General features: G+C 48.5%; 1 protein-coding gene across 3 annotated transcripts in view; it reads left to right on the top strand.

Annotated features, from left to right (window-relative positions):
• Positions 1 to 318: 318 nt before the first annotated feature.
• The window catches only part of nvy (CBFA2/RUNX1 partner transcriptional co-repressor nervy), a 205,692-nt gene continuing 190,152 nt past the window's right edge, over positions 319 to 15,858 (top strand). Inside the window, exon 1 of one of the 3 annotated variants that reach the window (XM_075702299.1) lies at positions 319 to 417. The gene's annotated coding sequence lies outside the window, so the exon portion shown is untranslated. Of the gene's footprint in view, positions 418 to 2,680; positions 3,151 to 15,858 lie in introns of those variants that run through there. The other 2 variants (XM_075702306.1, XM_075702289.1) reach the window with 2 other exon arrangements.

The raw sequence follows: 15,858 nt of genomic DNA, 5'->3' as shown, positions 1-15,858 counted from the left end.
ATAAGAAAGAATTAAAAAAAGAGAGAGGATCTGTAATAAGTATTCTGTCTGTATTGACATATTTCAGAGTTCATTTCCTGTGTTTTGTACGATGGATGATCATGTTGTATGATCAATTCTTTTTTTTTTTTTTTACACCAGCCTCCTCATTTTCTGCTTCCCTGATTGTTTCTCTCTCTCATATTGGTTTGTCTGCCGCATTTGTCTTCTCTGTACATTTTCCGTCGCATGATACTGTGCCTAGGCACTATAATAAACTTTTGATTGATTGAGTGATTGATTGATTGATCATATAAAGATATACAGATACCACAAAAGAAAGAAAAAAACTCGTGAGCCACTCCACTCTGGGAAGGTCCATGTCCAGCGAAGCTGCGTTGCACAGGACAAAGAGGCGACACGGAATTTTGAACAAAGGTACGAACACATTTCTTGTCTTGATCGGTGGTCATCGTGACGAAAGGTACGCGCACACATTTATTTTTATACATCCGCGTTCATTTGTGTTATACATATACATTCGTGTTTTCATTTCGCGATATATTCAGGCAATGAATTTGAGGCCGAAATCACCCTACCGACCGGTAGTAGGCCAGTGCCGTCAACGCCTTCGCAATGCCTTGTGGTGGTGTAGGCTAAGTGTGAGTAAATAAATAAATAAATAAATAAATAAATAAATAAATAAATAAATAAATAAATATCCTGACAGCATGTCCACTCTATCAGCTAAGCTCTCTCGCGTTTTGCGCATTAGCCCTTGAGGCTGGCTATTTTGCACCGCCCCGCAATGATGCGGCGTACGCTGTATTAGAACTCTCTCAACCTATCACCTAATGGCCAATGCGGCGTCCCACACCGTTCTCACGCTACAGCTGATGCCACCTCGTGCGCCACTCTCGTGCCGCATACCGTCGGTGGCCTGCGCGCGCAGCGGAGCGACGGTTGCGACCCGTCTCCAGCGGCGCCCGGGGCCTGCACAATGCTCCAGCGCCTGTATACCCCTGCTTGGGCTTTGTCGCTCACGATGCGCTTTTTATTATTCTTCATTCTTTTCCGCTCCCTCGGCCGGTCGCTTCCGCTGCGTGCGGCGGCTTAATGTCGCGCACCACGTGGGCCCAGAAAAACGGTTTACAATGAAGGCTACCACTTAAATAGAAAACGACTGATAGCGAAGGCGCGGAGGGGGGTCTGAACCGGTGAGCATTCGCTCTTTCTGCCATTCTTTTTTTCATTGTGTCACGCAGGCGGCGTCTACCATCTACGCTGAATTCTATTTTCGATATCGCAGACACAAGCACACGCCGCCCTACTGTACCCAGTCTTGTACGTAAGGCTACTGAAACGACGCCTAACGTGTGGGTAACATTTAGTTAAGCGACTCGTGGACTGGTCCCAGAAAAAGCAGCGCCGTATTTGATGCGATGTATAGGGTGTATTACTAAACGGGAGACTTTTCGAACACAGCATAAATTACTATGTTTCGAGACATTCCTCCAAGAAAAGAGACGGGCTCTGTAGTGGTTCTCGCCAACGTTCCTTTGGCCACCGCACTCCTTCAACAGTTAGGCATTTTATTTATCTAAGGTCACACTTGCAATTAATTCCAAGAAGTGTGCCTTTACGCTCGGAAATTAAGGTTTACCGCGCGGTAAACTGCCCCGCCCACTTCATTTCCTCCGTGCAATCTCCCAGGCTTGCTTACGTCCCTCCCACCACGTGCCACCTACACTTATGATATCGACGATAGGCACTCTTCCTCGTAATTCGTTGCTCCGTGTGGGTTATGTGCGAAGCTCCAGCGCCCGTATTCACAAAAGATTTCTTGCGCAAGAATTGTTCCCGTGAGCAGATGTCGGCCATTGCTTATGCTGGACAGATTAATAGCGAAAGCGGCTGGCCAATGACAAAGGGCACTTCCAAACAAAAAGTTTTGTGATTTCGGAGACAAATTCGCGGCTGCCCATTTCTCTATAGAAACTTTCACGGTCACCTTTGGGAAACTGCAACGTTAGGCCTTAAGTGAACTAAAGGTGTTATACCTTCGTATGCGTTAGAGAATGGTGTGGGTGGCAATGGCATTTTCACTGAAGAAAGTTCTTGCGCATATGGGATATATGTGCGTATACAGCGCCCGTATTCACGAAACGATCTTACGCTAGAGTTGTTCGTAAGAGAAAATTCCAGTCTGTCCGGATGCTGGGCATATTATTAGTGGATGCGATGTTAAATGAACAGAAGAAAGTAAACAATGTACTCAAGAATGCATAGCGCGCACACAATCGCAGTTTACAGTGGATACATTACTGCAGTCAGAGAAAATCTTGCCTTTACCGAAACTGATTCACCAGCAAGCGTGTACACAGAAATGCTGCCTTCCCAACGTTGTGACGAGGGGAAGCCAGCGCGTTGTAGAGGGGTGCTCTGTCTGCTGCAACGTAGATTAAAAAAAAAAAAAATGGCCGACGGGTTTGGGAGAGAGGCCCAGACCCTCGCGCCCTGACGGAAGGTCCCGGCCGCCGATCCCCCTTCCCCAGCCGCGGGAAAGAAAGCCCTGGTGGGAAGGAGGCCGCAGCGCGGAAACTCTCGCGAGGCCGCGTGTACTGCTTGCCGGCATTGAGACGGCGCCTGGTTCACGTGGTGCCTGCGGCGCGGCGTGTGTGCAGCGGCGACAACGTTGCATCGGTCGCCGCGCGCTCGGCGTTTGCCCTCGGCGCAAGCTGGACCCATCATGCTGGACATCGCTGGCAGCCACACTCGGACGGCAGTGACCAGTAGCTGAGAGCTCCAGCGACGTTGCATAACGACAGCTTCCCTCGACAGTGTTATTAGCACAATTTCATTTTTTCCTCGACTAACCGGCGCTGGCGTACATGCCATCTCTTCGCAAGCACCGTTAGCCGTGGCGCCAACGAATTGACTGCTACGCCATCTCATTCGGATACCGGGGAGTGCTTCCTGTGTGTGTGTGTTCGTGTCCACCGTTGTTTCGCAAGCCCTTTACGAGCCCGAGGAGTCCGCACGGTACCGGCGCGTATACCCGAGGCGCCGGCACGTTCGCCTTGGCGGCGTCGGAGGAGCCCCGCCGAGTACCCTGCCTGGGGTCCGGGCCGCGCCGAACCTTTGCTTCCCGCTGCGGACCATGTATCACCGGTACGTCCCACCCATGCCCGTATATACCGCCTGTCGATAGCTGTGGAAGCGACTGACATTGGGGGCTTTCGAGTGACGATGTACTGAGCTACAAGCGGTGTCGTCCGCAGACTGCCGCTTTTGGCGAATAGGCGAGAGACTCCCTTCGACCCGCCGTGGTTGCTCAGTGGCTATGGTGTTGGGCTGCCGAGCACGAGGTCGCGGGATCGAATCCCGGCCACGGCGGCCGCATTTCGATGGGGGCGAAATGCGAAAACACCCGTGTGCTTAGATTTAGGTGCACGTTAAAGAACCCCAGGTGGTCAAAATTTCCGGAGTCCTCCACTACGGCGTGCCTCATAATCAGAAAGTGGTTTTGGCACGTAAAACCCCAAATTAAAAAAAAAAAAAAAAAAGACTCCCTTCGAACAGCGTTCAGTTGCGCGCAGGTTTTGCTGCTGCTATTGAGCCGCAGTGGCTTTATACTTATGTCTACTTGATAACTGGCTACCCGTAGACGTAGCTGACAGGACGGCATAGTTAAGGGAGAAAAGAAAGCGAGGAAAACTTTGAAGAAAAAAAACACGACTTCGACATGAATGCAGAGTGTCATAACTGATGTAGCTTAGAAGAACTTTTTGTTGGCCGAGTTGGTGCATATCAGCAAACAGTTTTAGAACTGCTCGAACAAACGACCACAGAGACGCAGCACAGAAGGACTGCGCCTGTCCTTGTGTGCTCTCTCTCTCTCTTGTCGTTTGTTCGCGCAGTTATAAAATTGTTTACTAATGGTAACGGACAAATTGATGCAGCCTAAAAACTAAACAGAAAACGAAGAACCTAAGTACTAAGAAACTAAGAAAGGAAGCGACATTTTTTGGGGTGTCTCGGATATTTACTACACATTTGTTTTGTATCCGAAGTGGTGATCGACTATACGAAAGGCGCGTGTCCTAATTATGTTTTTTTTTACGCTTACCCCAGAAATAATTCGTATTTACATTCTGATAATATATCTGGCCGGGGAGGCCCTATTGCGAAATGTTTCTTTTTTTTATTCTTCCGTTTTTCATTCGTCTTTCCCTTCACGGTGCGCACAAAGCCACGCCCACTCTGTCGGGTCGCTGACTAGGCGGGTCAGATAAGAAGCGAGTAAAATAGGGGGAACATGTAATTTACAAGATATGGCCCTAGATAGGAATTAACGGTAATTCACTGACGGTACAATTACCTGTAACTGAATTCGGAAGCAAATCGTTTTGTGATTGCGCGTGTGCTCATCCATTCAGCGATACTGCAGTAATCAAAAGGACAGTTTCTCACAGTTCAGCTAGCCCCAATAGTAAGCGCAGTAGTTCGCAGTAAGAACACCTAATGAAAACCTCCTACATTTATTTTCAACCATAATATATGACACAAGAATTGGTTTCCTTTAACAAATCCGTTCTTCGGCGGGAACGATCCCCGCAGGTGACTGGGAAGGAAAGAGAGGTGATTGTTTTAACACACATACACTCCGTACCCTTTATTTTGCCCTTATTAACAGTCATTTAACATACTGTGTAGAATCATGGGGTTTGACATACAACACTTACCTTGATCCTATCCGGCGATTACAAAAACGGGCTATCCGAATTATAACGCAAAGCAAGTATACTGAACCAAGTAAACCAATTTTCCAGTTATTAAATATCCTTCCTTTTGACCTTTTGCGGTCTTTAAAGATAGCGGTGTGTGTAAACAACATAGTAAAATATAACCAACCTTTCAATGCCTCCCTGTTTCGCCCTCCTTCTCGACTCACGAGAAACCTCACACATAGTAACTTTAATCTGCCACCGAATAATAACATCTACAGTGAAAGATTGGTGCAGTTTTCAGGAGTCAAGGTTTGGGATGCTTTACCCCCAGAAATAAAACAGTCCCACGAAACAAATAAAGCATTAAGAACATACTTTATGAGCCTTACTTGATCTATGTGACAGTCGTTAGCGGTTTGTGTTTGTTGTACCGTGTTGTTCATTACAGATCTTTATTCATTCTGCTGTAAAATGCATATTATTTTATTTTCTCCTCATTGTATGCTGTACTCTGGTCTTTCGCCGTGATTTTGGGCTTTCCATTTTACACAAGTGCTGCGTCATTGCCATCGTGTATTTTTGTTTCTGAACCCCACACTAGCCTCTGGCTATGGGTTCAGTCAGTGTTTTGATAATTTGTATGGCAAGAGTAGCAATAAAATGAAAATGAAATGATAATGACCGTCCACTATATCATCCCATGTGTAGCTAGTCGAAACACGCAATAGTGAACTCGCGAGGTCGTCGGGGGCCATTTTCACGCAGCTATTTCCTCGCGAAGATTTGCGAACACCGGCTCACATGCGGACACGCTGTCATTCAGTTTGCGTCGTGTGCGGGCGACCGCCACATGCAGATGCGTTCTGCTCTCCAGGTTGCTTCGCGGCAGCGCGAACGCGGCCACATAAGAGACAGATTGCAACGGCTGTTTCGGTCTTTTTGTCTCGCGCAATTGAGGAGGTGGCACAATGACAACGGCTTAACTGAACCGAACGCGTACGGACACAGCAAACGCAGTTTCGAGCTCGCAACTGCCGCTGCAGTTTTAAAGAGGAGATAAGCGCAAGAACTCGGGCATTTATTGCCTATCCCGTGACTTGTAGGAAATAAACGACAACAACGAAAAGCAAACATGCCCGATTGCGCGACTTACGGCAAACCATTCAACGTTATATGACGCAACTGGGGCGTTAAAGCGAGAAAAACTCCTCAAACCAGATGCGCCTTTTCTGCGATTCGGAGCAGCTGTCCTTGTTCGCTCGATCGTTCTTCGGCGCTCACCGGGTGCGCGCGATTTGCCCTGCGGCAAATTGCGCCGCCCGCACGCGGAGTCCTCTGGAATTGCGATGCACTGCACTTTTGACGTTGCGGGAGGGGCGAGGCTAAAAATTCCAACCATCATTGCGAGAGAAAGCGAGCGAAAAAGAAATGGTCAAGACGAGAATTGAACATAGCGCGCTGCTTTCCTCCTTTCGTGGCCCCCATTTTTAACGTGTGAAAAGAAATGTAATGAGTTGGGGGGGGGGGGGGGGAGCGGCGGGTAGTAAGGCGAGAGCACGGGGCTCAATCAGCGGAGCGCGTTGAGGCAGCCCGCTGCGGTTGTTGGCTCGGTCCAGACGCGCGCACACGAAACGGGCGCGCGCGCGCACGGGCCGGGGCGTGCACCGCCGATCGGCGTTCCGCGTTGCGGCCCCGAGAGACGCCCGTGCAGCGCTTTGACACGCGGCGAAATTCCCACGTTTAAGGCGCGGGGGCGCGCACGAGGCATTCGAAAAGAAAGAAGGCCCGCCGCGTGCGGGCAGCTCATAACGCGGCGTTCTTCGTTGTCTCTGCCGCGCTGCGGTGGCGCGAAGCACTTGATATGCTGCCGCCTGAGTGGGGCGACCGCCGCCGATGCGCGCCGATGCAAATCGTTTCGCACGCATCGTCGCGCGCGAAAGTGTTCTGGGCGCGATGAACGCTTTCGGTCAGATTATCGTTCGTCTTCCTTGGAGGCTTTGGCGTTGCAGAAAAAAAAATTATGAAGAATTGAAAGAGCGAACAAAGGCGAAAAGCACCCCCGCAGCTTAATGTAAGTAGAATCGTGCGTATCGATGCTTCGTGTCCCATTCGTTCTTAAATCGAACTCGAAAGTACGCCGAATAAATGTAATCCCCGGCGCTCTCCGCTCAAGCATTCAAGTATTCCCCGAACTTGCCCTGCTGAGCTCGCGCATGACGAACCACCGCCGTGTTGACGCGGTTTCTCGAAAAGAGGTCGGGCAGCGCAACAGCCCTTACCCAACTTTCCGAATATGTGCTAAGCTTATTTCGTTATTAGTTTGTAACGTGATTACAGTGTCCAGGCAAACTCTTCCCGCTGTAGTCTGCGAACATTTGTCACTGGTGGTTTAGAAGCAGAGCAGCGACGCTTTGCACTCACTGTATGTACGCCACGCTTCTTGTCTTAGCATCCCTGCGTGGGGATTGCACGAATAACAAGAACATTTGAAACAGCCGCCGCAGAGCAATGACGTCGTGTCAACTCAAAAATTATCTGCATTTGTAATCACGGAACGTAGAAGAGCATTGACTACGTGCCATGGTTTCGACCGACTCCCGTTGTTGATGTCATCGCAATACGCCAGCTGCTGATTGAACCGCTGAGCTCAGTATAATACCTCTGTCACACGGCACGTGCAGTGTCATTCACAGTAAATAAGAAGCCAACAAACACTGACACCAAGGACAACATAGGGGAAATTACTTGTGCTTAATAAATGAAATAAAGAAACGATTAGTTAAAGGTAATTAAAGTGGATGAAAATACAGCTTGCCGCAGGTGGGAACCGAACCCACAACCTTCGCATGTTGTGGGTTCGGTTCCCACCTTCGGCAAGCTGTTTCTTCATCTACTTTAATTACCTTTAACTAATCGTTTCTTTATTTCATTTATTAAGCACAAGTAATTTCCCCTATGTTGTCCTTGGTGTCAGTGTTTGTTGGCTTCTTATGACTAATAAAAAATTGAGCCCCTCGGTTAACCCCCTTTCTCCTCGTTTATTCACAGTAAATGACATTCATACCGAATGTCATTGCGGTCTTGCATTCCCTGTCTACACGGGTATACAAAATGACATTCGCAATTGATAGCGATGTTTATCGGCACTTCGCGCACGCAGGCACTCGGCAATCGACATGTGTACTTTTAGGTTGCGCTTCGCCCTGCGCAAATCGCCGAGGTGGTATTCCCACATTTTCAGCAGCGCGCGCGTCTCGTCGTCGGTCCAGTGCGCTTTCCGCTTCTCATTCTCCGCTGACGAAGCTGTAGAGCTGGCTTCCGTATTTGTTGGACAGGCTTCAGCGCGGCACCACTTTGAAAACAATATGCAGAAATGAAAAAAAAAAACAACAGACGAACGTTTGTAAACATGGCCGACAAGAGATGCTAGCGTCCAGTCGGAGACAGCGAACGAGAATATAGCTTCACAAACTACTTCAACTATCGCGCTATACGTAATGAAATTATTGAAATGTTCATAACAGCAATTTTTTGCTGTTATTATTTTGCATAATAACAATTTTTTGCCGAGCCCTTGTCGTCGAGATTACACCAGTCGCGCTTGCATGAGTTCGGGAAACTCATTCAATGGGCAAATGCCATTAGCTGTGAATGTCATTCACTACACCCAAGCAACAGAAGTGGCATTAAGACGTAATCTCATTCGCTGCGAATGACATTACACGTGCTGTGTGACAGGGGTATAAGATGCAGAGGTCGTGTGCACAAAAAGCTGTTAGGCTAGAATGGCGCGCAAGGGCAAATTCCAGCCAATCTAGATACTGGGCATATTATTAGTGAAGGAGGCGATCCAATGGCGAATATAACGTAAGAACAAAAAACTTTGTGAATTCGCCCCCACAGCACCGTATTCAGCAACTCATCCTGTCCGATCTAAACAAAGTCCTAATGGGGCGCCGTTTGAGCCATACACGTAATCTAGCATGGCAATACGATTTTCGTGTATCTCCCGCAAATGCGCATATTCGCAGTTTTTTTTAGATCCAGTCAGCTCACCCCAAACCATGGCCGGCATTGTCCAAACTTATGCTTTTCCTAGTTAAAGTTCACAGTCGCACTGTTTCTCATCGCGAATGTATAGGCCCGACATTAATACCAGTCTCGTTCGGACAAGCGTGACCGCGGCTTCTCATCGTCTTTTATCATACTTTCTCGCAGTATTATATCACATTTACCTTTTGATTTGAGCCTTTTAATTTGAGTTAGACTAGGTGTCGCAATCATAGCCGAGGAGAAGAATCCAACAACTCGGCTTTTGCTGGAGTACTCACTCATCCAAACCACGAACGACAATATCAATGGGACAGATTTGAATTTACCTGCTATCTGATCTCTGTCATTGCGTCACATCTTGGCATAAAGGCGACAACCAGCTCGTGTTCCACTTTGAGCGTACCTAAGGAACTAGTACAGGCTCCGTTTGTGCATTTTATTAAATTTTGCTCGACAGTAATGAGTTAGGTATCATGATATCCCTGTAACATCACGGTTCCTTGTAGTTTCACGCTGGAAACTTCGGAAGCGAAAATAAAGCTAAGGATAAATTTGTCCCGCAAAGTGACAAGAGTTCACAGTGGCGTTAAAGTGAAGACCAACCTTGAGCACTGTTTATATAGTAAACATTAGTTCGTTTGCATGACTATGGTTGCTAGGCCATGAGTATCGGTACATTGCAATGGGGCTGCTTAGCGCAGTCATTAACTCGGGGCTGCTGATTACTAATTTTAGAAAGCGTAAGTTTCGACCTGATCCTTTTATCAGTAGTTATCACCCCCCCCCCCCCACACACACACACACACACACTTCTTTTTTCTTCAGATAAATTCACAAAGGGTCCAGAAAGAATAATCCAGGCCTACCAGGTCTAAACTGATGTAGTGTCCTATTGATTGTCGTTAAGACACGCCAACCAGATGTATACAGCTTTACGGAATAAGCAAATGTTAGCGAACGTTTTGTTGTCATTACTCTCGACGCTGAGAGGCATGATGACCTATCGGTCAAATCCGCTGGTTTGGGGGGTCTGTGCGCATTAGACGCGTCGTATACGTCACTCTAGCACTTCGTGAAGCGCATCCTTTACTCGTTCGCGTACTCGGCAGCGACATTGAGCAGACCGCCGCTCAGGAATTCAATACAACCCGTAATTTTCCCCACCTCCACCCTTCAGAATGACGCATTGTCATGCTCTCGCTGTGAAGTTTGCGTAGTCGTTTGATATCGGCCGGCCGGCAGCAGCAGGCATTGGTGGCAGTTTGCCTGGAGAAAGCCACGAACATCTGCGTCTGCTCGTTCGCTCTCCCTCCTGTTTCCCCCCTCTTCATTTTCCTTTTGCTATGTTATATATAAGCGCCCCCTCCCCCAGGCTTTTCGCCTGTGCCGCTTGTGAGCGTGTGCTTTTTTTGTTGTTTTGCGTCTATGGCGGGCGCTTCCCTTGGGCGCAGATGGCTGCCTTCCGCCTGGTCGCTCTTGTGCCCGCTGTTTCCTGTTCCACGGCGCGCTGCCCTCCGCTTCGTGTTGCCCCTTTCTCCCCTGTTTCGCCATTCGTTCTTTGAGCAACTGCGCGTCTCTTTGTTTTTTGGCTAGCCCTGCAGCACCTGCACAACCTTCTAGCCGGAGCAGCCTCTCGCTAGAAGACGTCAATAAAGCATGTGGTGCGCACGCTCCCCTGCCCTCTCGTTATCTCTTTGTCATCTGGTGCATCTTGATTTCGTGCGCTACCTGCGCGGGCCTTCAGCGCTTTGCTCCCATCATACGTGAGCGGAAGTATGCGGGAAGACGCGTTGGGGGCGAAGAAGCCGCGAGAATCGAGCGCCGTATCCGGGACCGATCACTGTGAGCGGACAATGGCCGAACCGACTGAACCAGCTGAAAGAAATTACGCATATTTCGCTGCGTTGAGGCGCCGCCGCGCTGAACTCCAAGTCACGCAAAAGGGAATGTCTTCCAGAAGGTGATCAATCTAGAATACCGCCGTCATTGGAACACAGTTCTTCGCGACTTGGAAGCCCGGGTACCGACTGGGTTACCTTGCCCAGAAAGGTCGAAATGGATGGAAGCCCGCTGCAACTACTGAGTGCTCGCTTTTGGGCGCTGTAGTATCCTATGGGAAAGCCCTGAACGATCTTGTCGTGCAAGAGTCGTACCAGACCGGTGCATTTATCGGATGGTGGTACAGTGCGTCATTGGGCTATGGCTGGTCCCTTCGAGCTAAGCGCACCCACTCAAGACAATTCAAAGGCTCCTGGTTTTACCTGCATATTTACATTCAAAAGCTGCTAAGCCGTTAAGCTTTAAAACCATTAAATTTTAATTGAACAGGCTTGTCTCCACTTCCTTCTATTCACTCATTTGAAGGCTACTCGAAAAAGATTGTTTTTAGAGTTTGTGCCCAATGCCTGTTCTTTCTTTTTTTCTTTTTATAAAGCAACAGCATATGCAGCACTTTATCTCACGTAATGTACATAGGTAATAAACGATACGAAAATAATATAAACAAAATGATGTCCTACATTCAGCCAACTCTGAGTGTTTATTAACTTCAAAGCGCTTGAAATGCAAACAAAGGTGTCCAGATAGTCCTTCTGATAGGTGTTCGTAAGATACGGCAACGAACGCATAAATAACGCGGTGGATATAGGAAGCCAGCGCAATACAGAAAATAGAAATGATAGAGGCGACACCAGAGACAGCATAAAAGATAGGAAAAAAGTGCGAAGTATTTGTAATGTTACTGAGATGGAATGCCGGGCGATTTGGTATTACATGCTGACCAACAGCGCGAAATACAAAAGACGAACATGATAGGCGGCGACAGAGGCGCTGTATTGACACAGCGCCCTTGCTGTACCGGCCGTCCCATTCGATTGTCCTTTGTGTGTCGTGCTGTCTTTCTTCAGCATGTACCCACTCGCCTATTATTTCATCTTTGTAAGGGTACTGTACCTAAAGAAGGGCCGACTTTTTTGTACATAAGTGCGCTTTTGCATGGGCCAGTCGCCTTCGCTAATAATATAATACCCCGTCAGAACTGGCTCAAATGTGCGTGCTCTTACGAACAACTCTAGCGAGCAAGCCTTTTGCGAGTATGGGCCATGGAGCGCAGGGATCAGTCATTTCACCAGCCTTACACAATAATAATGTAACTTTTCACTAACATTCAGCAAGCAATCACGGAAGCAACGCAAAGTGCGATGTGCACGCTGACATGCTCTTCAGTATTCTTGGAAACCGATGTGGAGTTGGAGCGACTCCGTGCGGAGTCGTCGGCGTGCCGTCCGAAGATACCGTCGCACAAAGTCCATCCATGATCTAGGAATAGTCAGACGCACGCAAAAGAACATTGAGCGCCGAATGGACAAACTGGAATCTCAACAGTGGGCAAAATCTTGTGAATCCCTAGACCATAGAAAACCTCTTTCTTCCATATGGAGAACCGTGCGAGGCCTACGTGTACTTCCCGAACAACGCTGGCCATTCAACGTCCTGGCGCTTTTCTATCGTCGAGAGGACATCGAGGTAGCAGAAAATTTCTGCAGGGAGATCTGTAGGTCAGTCAACGTACACAGGCCACCTTGGCAAGGATGGCATCATGCCGCACTCACGGGATTCACGCATGGACCTGCCTTTCACCACCGAGGAGCTCCATGCGGCTCTTGCTTTGTGTAATCGGTGGTCGTCGCCTGGACCAGGTGGCATATCGTACCGCATGTTGTGCCACATGTCGTTTTTGTCTCTCTCTCTTTGCCCTCTTTCCAGTCCCTACATCCGCCTACCCAGTGCAGAATAACAAACCGGAAACTCACCTCTGGTTCACCTCCCTGCCTTTCCTCTTTCTCCCTCTCTCGGTGCACATGGGTCAGCGAGCACGAAATGCGTTGCTGGATATATTCAATGAATCCTGGCTGGATGGAAACATTCCTCAAGAATGGGAGACAAGCTGTCTTGCACCACTCCTTAAACATGGCAACATCGCCCCTAAAGCTCACGTCATACCGCCAAACCGCGCTAGTTTGTTGCTTATAGGGAAGGTGATGCAACGCATGATCCTTGCCAGACTGGAGTGGTACCTGGAAAGCTACAAAGTTTATCGAAACACTATGGCCAGTTTTTTGACGTCTCGTCAGGTCCATTGATAATGTCATCGATCTGGTAACTCACGTTCAACATCAGATGAGATCTAAACGGTTATTTGTCACCATGTTTCTGGACGTAAAAGGAGCCTATGACAATGTTGCTCGTGGCGCTATATTTGATGCTCTTGAGTCGGTTCGCCTTGGTAGCTGAGTGTACCGGTGAACCCGCATGAAGTCTTTTTTTTTTGCAGACCGATTACGGTTTGACCTATGAACACCACGCACTGTGGTGTCCCCCAAGGTGGCGTCAAGGGCTACACACTATGCAACTTTGTTCTTGTCCGTCTCATGGAACGCATACCAACTGCTGTCAGATGTCAATTTTTTATTATATGGTATTTAGGAGATGTTGCCGCCTTTAATTGGCGCCGGCTATCCCTTTTCACATAGGGATTAAAAAAAGGAATAAATCATAACAAAAATAATGACATCATAGCAACACGAATTCCGGTAACAAAAGTTCACTAACGTCACACTATAACTGAAAGCCAACTCCAAATCATAATAACACAAAGTCCAATCACTTAAGCAGACTATGTCAATGTACGCCGATGACATCTACGTGTGAACGTCAGATGCAACACGTCCACAGGGGCGCAATAGGGATCGCTGTTCGGAGCACGCGTTCGGTTGCACCGCGCGCTCCAAACAATGATCCCGGATCTCGCCGCAGGTGCCCGCGAGGCACCAAAAAGCCGAGATTTCAATATCGCCGTATGTTAGCGAACAAGGCCTTCAGATTTCACCTGAGAAATGTGCGCTGGTCGCATGTACGCGGAAGCCAGTGACGTTCTACGCCATATCAATCAGTTGACAAAACCTCTATTAAGCCAGGACACACAGATTCTTAGGAGTGACCATTGATCGAGGCCTCAGCTGGAGTCCCCATGTGACCAACCTGAAGAAACGTCTAACGGCATTTCACACCTTTACAAATTTCTTGGAGGGAAAATGTGTGGTACGTCAGTACACGCGATGTTACAACTCTACGGGACGCCGTTTCTCGGGTATCTGAGGTACAGCTTACCAGTATACTCTACCAGTATACTCTACAGCTTACCAGTATACTATACATCCGCCCAATCGAGAGTGCTCAGGCGCAGGCACTTAGGGTTTGTCTTGAATTGCCGCGCTGCACATCGACAGCAGAAACAATTGAGATGGCTCAAGATTACCCAGTCACAACTCATATGATAATGGAAGGGCTCAGAGTACACATTAGGCACATATTGCCCGCGCCCCTTTCCACTACCTCGCCGCACTGCCAAAGACTGAACCAGTGCCTCCTTTCGCCCGGAGAGATGGGCTTACCGTGACTGCCTCCCTAGATACTACATGCCTGCCGAGAGGCTACTCGCACCTGCTTGGTGTTTGGCTCGTCCACAAGTTCGACTCTCGGTACCAGGAATTCGAACACAAGCAGGATTCTTGTTGCCAGCTCTCTAGGAGCTATTGCTGCTTATGCTGCACGAGACAGACAAGGACCTTCATCACATTTAAACTGGTGGCTCGACAACTGTGGACGGATCTGCTGGAGCTGTGATCTTCCCTGAAAAAGCCATGGCCATTCAGTGTAAAACGTCTCATCGGGCAATGTAGACTGCTGCAGAGCTTGTTGCACTTCGCAGCGCAGTTCGCATGATTCATGAGAGAGAGAGAGAGAGATGAATATAGGAAAGCAGGGATGTTAACCAGTCAAGAGTCTGGTTGGCTACCCATGATTTATGCAGATCTACCACGAAGATGGAGCACATTCACCGATTCGAAGGCAGCCCTGCAATGTCTGCTATCCGCTCTATGTCGTGGACCATCAGACCAACTCGTGCTGGAAATAAGGCAGCTATATCACTAACTAGTAGAAGAAGGACATGAGATCACTGTTCAGTGGCTCCCAGGCCACTGCGGCATCATTACCAACGAACATGGCGAAGAAGCTGCTAAGAGGGCTTACAAAGATGCCGCGAAGGAACCCATCCTGCTATCAAGAACCGATGCAGCAACAAAGCTGCATCGTTTCTTTCTCGCGCGTGATGGCACACGATCCATGTAGAACAGACCAGGTTTCCGTCATACTCGACTGCACCGCCTGGACCCATCCCTCCGACTACACATTCCATCTGGACTATACCGAATCGGGACAACTGTTCTCTGCCGACTGTGGCTTGGAGTATCCTTTACAAATGCATTTGCTTGCATCGGAATGGCTGACAGTGCAGCCTGCGATAGTTGCGGCAGCGAGGTAACAATCGAACATGTCTTCTGTTATTGTCCTCGCTACAGCTCCCAGAGACAGTCGCCAGTGACGGCGTTGGCACGCCTCGACGACCAGCCTCTTTCTGAGCAGACGACCTTGGAGTGCCGGCTGATGCCGTCTTCACACCAGAAGCCGACGAAGGCGCTACTGAAGTTCCTCCGGTCAAGCGACCTGTTTGAACGACTGTGACACTCCCGCGTTCCTTCCGTGTGTGTGTTCTTTTTCATCTCCCTCTCTTTCTATTTGTTTCCGTAATTTTTCTTTATCTGTCTGTCTGCCCTTACTACTTCCCCAGTGCAGGGTAGCGAACTGGATATGTATCTTCCGGTTGACCTCCCTGCCTTTCGCATCTCTCTCTCTCTCTCTCTCTCTCTCTCTCTCTCTCTCTCTCTAAAACCTTTCAATACAATTTCCCAACGCTTCGCGAGCCGTTAATCATTTTTTTGTTTCAAGTCTATCTTTACGCATGAGAGATATTCATGTGTAGTTTATGCAGGCTAATCATGGGTGATTTGCTTTTGCGTGATCAAAGAAAGGGGGCAGTGGTGGTGTAAGCATTCGCATTAGCCACGCATCACTCCACCGGCGGGCCCTCTGCCAATGAGGCCATACATTATGCCTGTGTAATCATCGGCGTCAATTAATCATGCACTTTATTTTTTTATTTTTTATTCGTTTGTTTGCTTGGACAGCGAAAGAT

The sequence above is a fragment of the Dermacentor variabilis genome, chromosome 1 (assembly GCF_050947875.1).
Source record: "Dermacentor variabilis isolate Ectoservices chromosome 1, ASM5094787v1, whole genome shotgun sequence".
NCBI lineage: Eukaryota > Metazoa > Arthropoda > Arachnida > Ixodida > Ixodidae > Dermacentor > Dermacentor variabilis.
The sequence above is the reverse complement of the archived record's forward strand: the minus strand, read 5'-3'. Positions and strand labels throughout refer to the sequence as shown.